Genomic DNA, 8,568 nt, shown 5'->3' with positions numbered 1-8,568 from the left:
TTATATTATTTTGGTTTTGTAACCTCTCTAATTAGTTACAAAAATATCGTGTTATAATGTTTAATGGTGAAATTAAAACCATGTTCATTGAAGGAGGGAGAAGTAGTAGGTGGATTTTTGAAATAGTAGAGGAGCCCTTTACAAGAACCAAAAGAAAAAGGAAACATGCAAATAGTACCACTGGTGGTCAGATGTGTTAAATATTGAGGAAAGGCTACTTACTAAGAGGGCAAAACGAGGAGGTAATTTGGTCCAATACCGATCTGACCCAATGTAAGGAATAATTTTCTAAAAACTGGGCGGCACACATGGGAAACAAATGTGGGAGATGGTGATTATTTAAACACAGCTGGTTATAAACATTTGATAGATATTATCAAGGAAATTCGAACTTCCAATGGGTTATGAGCTGAATGACCTTTATCATTCCTCTAACCTTGAAATTCTATGATTAATGTAGGAAATAATTTTATTGACTTTATTTATATTAATGATGTAAAAAAGGAGAAATGCAGCAAAACAGAACCAAGAATATATCTACAGGCAAATGCAAAAGGGAAGAATAAAAAGAAGAGTCAAGCTGTGATAAGAGGGGAAAAAAAGGAACTCCAAAATGAAATGTCTATTATACTAGCTACTGTCACAAGGATATATTAAGATTGATTCCTGTGAGGTATCTCTCTAAAAGAAGCACACAAAATGTGCTATATTCTTGATATTACAGAGACATAGTTAAAATAAGGAAATGGTAGCAGGGAGGATTCAAAATATCAAAGAGCTGTGTATACAAGAAAGGCATAAACATCATACAGAGGAGATAGGTGACATTAATGAAGATGGATGACATAATATTTTATAAGAGAAATGACGGTATTAGAGTTCTGGCTGACAAAAGGAAATGGTTTTGGCAAAATTTGCAATATGGACAAAAATAGTAGATAGATAATTCTTAGACATGATGACATAGTGAGGATAGGTTTTCTGAAAGTTATAAAACATGGAAACAACAAGACTGTTGATCGCAGGAGAGTTTAATTGACCAGAAATTGTTGAGAGACTATGGTATAGAAAAGAAATTAAGGAAAATCTGTTTCCTAAATGTGGTGAAATGTGTTTACAGCCTTACATAAATTATTGAACAGTCAACATCCTGAAAGCACATATACACTTTTGTCCTTAGAAATGAATCAAATGTGTAATGAGGAAGGCTGGTGCAGAGATGTTGTAAAATGATTTCAGGCTGTCTACATTTACAGTCTGGTGGGTTTAGTAGGATTAAGATGTGGCTTAAAGGTTGGCAGCACTAACCTCTTTATGCCTCATCTTTCTCTTTGTGCAATAAAGGGTCTAAGTAAATGGGCTCTGTGTTTCTTACAGCTCCAGAGTTGAAAGTGATGCTTGTCAGGAATAGCCGTGTAATATTCTGTTGATCCCAATTTAATTTTTTTTTAACTTCAGCCCCAGTGTGGTAACTTACCATGCTCATGTCTTTATGCTTCCATTTATAATAATTTGAATCTTTCCTCTTTTCAACACATTCAGATATACTCATTCTTGGCCTACACCTGCAAATATCATATTTCAGTAATTGTGATTAGGGTCCTACTTAGTAACTATATGCTATCTAGCCTGAAGTTGTTTCCCATCTCACTTATTCACTCCGTCGCTCACAATTGGTTACTTTAGCTTCAGGACCACAAATAAACTTTTGAACACATACTGGTTCTCTATTACTGCATAACATGAGTGAGAGATGGGCTGAAATAGGGTGAGGGTGGGGTCGGGAGGAAAGTTTCATTGAAAGATGCTATAGGAATAACTGTGCACTGTAGTCCTCACCCTTCGTGCCTCGTCCCCACTCTAGCACTTAGAGCATGGTGGGGCCATTTTATCCCCACATAAAACAGAGGGCTCCTTTCCAAATGAATTGACTGACCTATCTGGGAAAGCATACGGGTTCACTTGTTGGCATTGGGGGCTTCAAAGGAAAGCCATGCTCACTCTGGCATTTGGACAACCTAAAATTTCCAACCAGCATCCTACCTGCTCCCCTCATCATCCAGAGTATGCACAGTGTGCCCAGAATGATGCCCTCTTGTCAGAAAAGCGGGTGTGACACATAAGCCAGGAGAATCACCTGACATCAACATTAACGTAAGAGAAAGACCAAGGTAAACTCTCAAAAAAACTCTCAAAAAACTGACTCTGCAGGAAACCCTATTTAGGAGACAGAAGTACACTTAAAACATAAAACTACCAAATACTGAGATGAGCTAACAGATGTAGCATAAGGAAGGCACAGCTTTATCTTTACAGTGGGTAATCAGTAAGTATTGTCTAAGGTCAGAAACAGAAAATCAAGAGAGGTATATGCTTAATATGCTGCTATAAGGATATTACTAAAACATAAATTGTTTAAAAACAGGGTTACTTTATGGATTGGGATGTAGAATAGAGAAAGTGAAGCAAGAAATTTTCATCATAATTCTTCCTGTGCAGTTTAACTTTTTACTGTGTCATTTAGATTTAATTTATTTTTTCAATTGAAAAAAAAAGTATACAGGGGGACATTCATGAGGTAGAAACTCCCAGTGTGGTGCAGAAAATCAAACGACCTTCTGTGGGCAAAGTGAACATGAACCTCCTTTCACTTTCATCTGACACGCAGAGATCCCCTACCCCCAAAGGAAGTGTTTGGAGACAATCCAGCCAGCCGTTGGGTCCCATTTTCAATCGAAGAACACCATCCGCTTAAAAGTCCCTTGAGTTGAAGACAGAAGTTCAACAGAAGTAAGCTGAGATGACCACCACCTGAGTTTTATGTAGAGGACAGCCGAGACTGAATGCTGTTTTAGAGGGCTGTTAGGTCTAGGGTCAGTGAGCAAATAATATTTATCAAACCTTTACAGTGAGTTAGACATGGTACTGAAACACTACAGGTAACGTGGGAAACAATATAGAAGCAGTCTTTGTCCTGTTTGGCCTAAGTTTCTACACATATTAACCCTAAGAAGTAAGTACTCCTCTTATTATCCCCATTTTACAGATGGGAAAGCCAAGGAGGCACAGCAATGTTGTCACTGGCCAAATCACATGGCTAGTAAGGGGCAGAGCCAGGATTTGAACAGAGGCAGGGAAAGGCAGGCATTAAACAATTACTCCAGAGTGTGGTAGGTGTTAGGAAGAAGTACCAGTGATATGGATTCAGTTGACAAAGGGACAGGCCAGTGGGAAGAGTCAGGAGAGGCTGATTTGCTCCCTTTGTTTTCCCTTTTCAATTGTTCTTTTCAGTTTCCCCAGTCACTCTCAATTTCTGCTCTGACAGATTCATTCCACTATAACCAAAGGTCTTGTGGGGTCCAGGAAAATTCTTCATCCCTTAATATATTTCACTTTGGAACTCAAATCTTTTCTCCCTGGTCGATACTTGATGGATTTTCTCCTTGTTAAAGCACCACCTTCTTCTTTACTCCCTTTTAGTTACTTGATGTCTATTTATTCAACTTATCCCGTATAAAATAAATAATGCTTGATGATAACCTTGTTACATTACATCCTAGCTACTAACTGCCAGAAGGCCGTGACTTGCCAGTTACGTCGAAGTCAGCCAAATCAGGGGAAGTAAGTGCACACGAGATGGTCAGGGGGACGAGAGCTGTAGCATTCTGAGACTATGAGTTTTCTTTCCCTTCAGTCATGTTTTTCTTCCCCAAAACTAATCCGTTGCTCTGTTAAGACTAAAGGTTAATAGAGCTTGAATTACCTGTAGTGAGTTTAGCAGATTTTATGGCAAATGTAATTTATTTGCTTTTCCTCCCAATAATAAGAAAATAGCACATGAAACAGGGATATCAAGTAAACAGAATCTTTGAAAGAACTGGTTTGACATAAAGCGGCACTCCACATGCAATGCAAATGAATAATTAAAATTTTCTAAGAGCAGACTCTCCTGTTAAAATATAGAGGCAAAGAAACATAAGAGATGTTAGTAATATCTTTTGAAGAAAAAGAACCATCTACACAAAAAAATATGCTTGTAAAGAAAATTTATGGAAAGATTACAAGTAAAAATAACAAATATCCCTTAGTTAAATGTACTGATTTTAAATTCAGAAACAAGGACAGAATCATAAAAAATATATATTGTTTAAAACATCTCCAGCATTTTCAGCATAAAGAATATCATTTTCCACTAAGCTTTGAAGAAATGAATGTATTTTTTTCTAACTGCTGCTTAGAGATGGGAAACTGTATTCCACAGGGGAGGCAGATGTGGCTGGATGGAGACATCTGAGCCCTCTGCCTAAGTCACCACCATGTGACCCAGAAAGCACTGAGTTAAGAATTAGGGAAACATGAGTCCTAGTTGTGTCTCAGTCAGTAATTATGGAGCAACTTTAGACAAAATGTTTAACATTTATGGGCCTTGGTCTTTTCATCTGTAAAATGGGACCATTTAATTACATGATCTGTGAAGCCCATTCCATCTACAAATCTGATAATTGTATCAGATCAGGGCCCCACCTTTATGACCTCAACCTATTACCTCTTTAGAAGTCCCATCTTCAAAGACAACCACTCTAAGAGTTAGGGCTTCAACATACGAATTTGGGAGGGATATAAACATTCCGTTCATAACAAGTAGGTAGGTGGGTAGGGAGGTAGGGAGGTCGGTAGATAGGTAGATAGATACATTCATAGCTTTCCCTTCTCTACTTGGCTGAGCCCGAATCTTCCTTCTAGCCTCTGCTCAGCCTTCACTCGTTAGTGAAGCTCTCCTTGACCCTCATTGCAGCTAAGCTCCTCCCGATACCTCTGTGTGCTTCTAGCATGGAGTACTCACACTATTGTATATGGTATATTGTTGATTATTGGGTCTGTCTCCCGTTCTAATCAATGGGTTCTTTGAGGGAAGTCATACTTACTCTTTATTTAACCCTATCCCTGGTACAGATTAGGTACACACTGAATATTTAATGATGGGCTGAATGAAAATACATAACCTTAGAATCAAACAGCCTGTGTGGGATCCCTTTGCCACTATTTCTTAGCTGGGTGACTTGAAGCTAATTTCAGTTTTTAAATAAAAGGAATCTCAGATTATGGACTAAAAAGTAAAGATAATGCTGTATAATTTTCAGGGTTACTGAGAGGATTAAGTGAAGAGTATATGAGTTGTACACCTGAAACTAATATAATATTATATATGTCAGTTGTACCTCAATTAAAAAAAATATATAAGAGGCTATGAAAGTGCCTGGTACCGTGCCCGGTATGTTGCAGAAGCTCAGCATATGCTACTTTCCCTTGCCCCGTAAATTTAAGATTGAATTAATCACCAAATAGATATTGAATTAAAAAGTGCAAAGATTAGTTATTATTCAAATTTAAGAAAAATAAACAGGATGTATTCTCATTAGCTATGGCTAATCTATAGCGGAACATAATTTCATACTTGATACTGTCAAGAACTGTGCTAATTTATTGCCTGATGAAATAACGTTACATGCAGCAAGGATGAAATTTCTGGTAGTTAAAAGCAATCATAAGAATCATTATTCTTTCGGCTTTCGGGTCAGAGAAGGCCAAGGTGCAACTTTCTTCGGTTGTCCGGAATCTGGGTCCATCCGACACCAGCCACCTCCTCCATGCTGCTGAAGTTCAGCCCCAATGAGATCAAAGTTGTATACCTTAGGTGCACCAGTGGGTAGGTCAGTGTCACATCTGTTCTGACCCCCAAGATCAGCCCCCTGGGTCTGTGTGTCTTCAAAAAAGGTTGGTGATGACATCGCTAAAGCAACCGGTGATTAGAAGGGTCTGCGGATTACAGTGAAAATGACCATTCAGAACAGACAGGCCCAGACTGAGGTGGTACCTTCTGCCCTGATCATCAAAGCCCTCAAAGAACCACCAAGAGACAGAAAGAAGCAAAAAAGCATTAAGCACAGTGGAAATATCACGTTTGATGAGATTGTGAACATTGCTGATAGATGCGGCCCAGTCTTTAGCTCGAGAACTCGAGAACTCTGGAACCATGAAAGAGATCTTGGGGACTGCCCAGTCTGTGGGCTGCAATATTGATGGCCACCACCCTCATGACATGACATCACAGATGACATCAGCAGTGGTGCAGTGGAATGCCCAGCTACTTAAGAACTACAAAGGAAAGTATTTCAATTAAAGATCATTTGACAACCAAGAAATGAAAAGTCACTGTTTGTTGCTACTAGTTAACCTAGCCAACTGAGGCACACCCCAAAGGAGTCTTTTAATGGAGTGACTAAAGATTCCCAAGCAGCATTTCTAAAGGCTTGTAAAAATGAACATCCCAAAGAGATGCCTTTTTAAACACGGGTGTATGAATGGTGGTGCATAGCACAAAATAAAGTCAGGATTTGGCAACCATCCAGCATGAGCAACTCTCTGCTCCTGAGACAACCTGTGGAAAAAAGAGAAAGCCGGGCCACAAGCCTTTCCTTGACAGAGGTTCTGGGTGGCTCATTGCCAAGTCCAGAACTCCCACCGATGCTAGTTAGAGTTCCCCATTAAAAATAACAGAAACTTACCAGTTAACTCATACAGCAAGTGGATATTTCAAAAGAATCTACAGGAAGCCCAGAGAAGCAGGATCAGCAGGAACAAAGTGGGGAAAGGGACCCTACCAGTAGAACCGCCTCCTTAGATAGCCACCACTGGACACTAGCCCAACTGGACTCTAGACTGTACCTCATCCTCTTTTGAAACTAATGCCTTGTTGCCCTGAAAATAAGACCTACCCGGACAGTCAGCACTAATGCGTCTTTTGGAGCAAAAATTAATATAAGACCCGGTCTTATTTTACTATAATGAAGACTGGGTCTTAATAATAATATAATATAATATAATATAATATAATATAATATAATACTGGGTCTCATATTAATTTTTGCTCCAAAAGATGAATTAGAGCTGATTGTCCGGCTAGGTCTTACTTTCGGGGAAACACAGTGTCTAACTGCTTTTTTAGACCTCTCCCTCAAAAATTGGCTGTACACTTAGGAAGCAATTAGCAATTACTTTCAGCAAAATCTGTTTGCTGCCTGGGGTTCTGGCTTCCACAAGATAAAGATAGCAAATACTTTCCCTTCTCATAGGGGAAAAGGACCATGTCTCCCACCTATTTTGGGAATCCCTCAAAATTTAAAGGATATTTGGCTGCTATGTGGCCAAATGGCAACTGTCCATTACAGGACCTATTATTATCCCTGTTTTACAGTTGAGGAAGTTTGCCAAGAGAACACAGTAAGTGGTGGAAGTTCATCTCGTATCTCCACTGTAGACTTTGCAGTGAACTTACTGACTAATCAAGTTTGATTTTTAAAATTGATTAAATTTATCAACTTTCTGATAAATCACTTTCATTGTTCTTTAAGGACTTTGTCTAAGATTTATAATTGTTTTAGTTCTTCTCAACAGTTAATTGCTTTTCATATCCCTTTTAAAGGTATTTTCAGATACTATAAAACCTGGGAGTTTGCATCTTCTTTTTTATCCAAGAATAAATCAGTGACAATACCCTGAAGTTATATGAAAATACACAGGCTGAGGTTCAGCCAAAGAACCCAGCTCACTTAAAAGCAATTGTGCTTATGCATCAGGATGCTTTGTCATACAGTTAAGCGAAGCCGTGCATCGCACCCTCTCACGTGCAGAGATCACTGAAATGGATGGCTGTGTGTGTGACTCTAATCGTGGGAAACCTGGGATCAATTATGGAAGTTAGTCGATCCTAAAATTTTATTTATTACCTGATACAGATGTTTGCCTTCACTTTTAGATATCATAGTCCCTTGGAAAATTTGTTTAGCTATCTCCTAAGGTAACCATTTTCAGGTGTAATTTTTTTATGTCAAGAGTTTGCAGCCATTTGGTATCTGCTGTAGATCTTGTCTCTCTGCTAGGGGGAACTGAAGTTCTGAAAGAACCTTGCTGTGAAAAAGTAACATAGGATGGCTCACTCAAACCCATTTCAACCTTACTTTTCTTCCTTGACTATAGGTGCTAAAAATAAAAATTCAACTTCTCTGGCTGCCTAGCTGCTTAAAAAGGGTAGCCCTGCGACACAGTTCAAGCCAAAGTGGTGTATAAGCAGAAGGCTTCTGGGGTGCCTAACGCATTCACTACCCCTCTCAATTCCCCCTTTTCTTCTTGCCTGGATTATAGGTGTGTTGACAGGAGCTGCAGCAACTACCTAGGGACCCTGAGGGCCAATCTTAAATATAACTTTTCATTAAGTTCCTAATCTCCATGAGTTTTACATTTATTTTGAAAACTGGTCTAAAGCCATCAATAGCTGCTAATTGAGCACAACAATTTATTGTAAAATCATTGTTCATTATTTAAACTCATCTTTTAATTCTGAAAAGGCCTGTGGCATATAAAATTAAATATTCTGTATTGCTTTCTTTGATCGCTTTCCTAAACAAAATACTCTAGTGGTTTCTTGGTATTCATGGAACAGAATGCAACTCCTTGCCATTGCCTGGTGTGAACTAACCCCTCTCTGCAACCTTACTGAATGCTTTCTCT

General features: G+C 38.8%; 1 pseudogene; it reads left to right on the top strand.

The window, feature by feature from the left end:
* Positions 1-5,558: 5,558 nt before the first annotated feature.
* Positions 5,559-6,153, top strand: LOC117020842 (60S ribosomal protein L12-like; annotated as a pseudogene).
* The last annotated feature ends 2,415 nt before the right edge of the window (positions 6,154-8,568 follow it).

Source organism: Rhinolophus ferrumequinum, chromosome 3, assembly GCF_004115265.2.
Source record: "Rhinolophus ferrumequinum isolate MPI-CBG mRhiFer1 chromosome 3, mRhiFer1_v1.p, whole genome shotgun sequence".
In the NCBI taxonomy this organism is placed as follows: Eukaryota; Metazoa; Chordata; class Mammalia; order Chiroptera; family Rhinolophidae; genus Rhinolophus; species Rhinolophus ferrumequinum.
This window is presented reverse-complemented; position numbering and strand designations above follow the sequence as displayed.